Genomic DNA, 1292 nt, shown 5'->3' with positions numbered 1-1292 from the left:
GTGTGGTTGGTAGATGAAGTCTGCCCGGAATATGACACTGATGTGCTCGTAAACTTGGTCCCACTCTACTGGTCCTGGAGATACGGTGTATATGGATGTATATCCTTCCAACGAGAACCTTTGCATTCGATGTTGTTATCTACTCGCGTGCTTGACGAGTTGTTCTTCACTAGGCCTCGTAATGACCCAGACGCAGCTTTAGAGTCCTGCTACTCCTAGTAGGTCTAGTTACTACGGAGTCCTGAATGGTGCGGTTCGCAGTCGCAGAGGGGTCTTTGTGGTCTTTGATTATTTCACCACCAGTGTCCAACTACCTCTGAAGGGATGTAACCTTGGTCCGCCTGCCGTTCCAGCAGAGCTTTCCGAGAGTTCGTCCCACACCAGACGACTATTTGTCTACGTATGTATTGGTAACTAAACCCCTAAGTAAGTCAGGACTGCGCAGGGGTTGAATACGCGTCTGGTGCCTCTTTAGCACTGAGCAAGTAGGTTTATTCCCTCGCTACTCGAGGTTATGCAGGTCTCGCCGAAGCGGTCCAGAAGTGTTGCTGATTTACAGCTTCAGGGCCTTTTCACAGGTGTTTCGTTCCTCCCGCAAGTTCTCCCTTGTCTGCGGTTGTTACGTCTGCTACCCCTAGACCTGGTGGCTAGGATGGCGACGTTAGAGGATAAATCCTCCGTATAGCACGGCAGCTAGGCCGAGGATAGTTTTTATGGACTAGCAGCCCCACGCTTCAATGTCACGCCTCTACGGGGTCTATGGGCCCGACAGTAGCCGAACCAGACAGAGTCCCCGACGGATTAGCCAATGATAGTGGTACCCTTTTAAGGAGTACTGCGTCCCTTGCTCCTAGTGGTGCTGACGTCAACAGGCACTCCTGGCCCTTCTTGACAGCCCTAATGCGGTTTTAACCACTAGGTTTTAACTGGCAAGTCCCCTTACGCCTGGGGTCGCGGCAGAGTTTGGGACTGTAGTATGTCGCCCACTTTCGCAGGAGGCTGGTTTAGGGCCTGTGTATCCTGACTAACAATCCGCGTATTCGCTTCACCGAAGAGGTTCAGCAGGGCGCAGCTAAGCCCGAGGAATGTGGAACGAAGCCCTGACTGGGCACGATGAGGATGGAGTTTGATCGACAGAGGTATACAATCTGAGGCGTCGACCGGTGCCCACAGATCTAAGAGAGCAGTTTCGAGTTATGTGATGGATCTCAGGAACTCCTGGGTCCGCTCTCGCCTATCCCGTCAGGGATCTCTAGCTTAAGTGGAGGAGTAAAGACCAACTCGAAACTGAG

This window comes from Laetiporus sulphureus (assembly GCF_001632365.1).
Source record: "Laetiporus sulphureus 93-53 unplaced genomic scaffold LAESUscaffold_7, whole genome shotgun sequence".
NCBI lineage: Eukaryota > Fungi > Basidiomycota > Agaricomycetes > Polyporales > Laetiporaceae > Laetiporus > Laetiporus sulphureus.
This window is presented reverse-complemented; position numbering follows the sequence as displayed.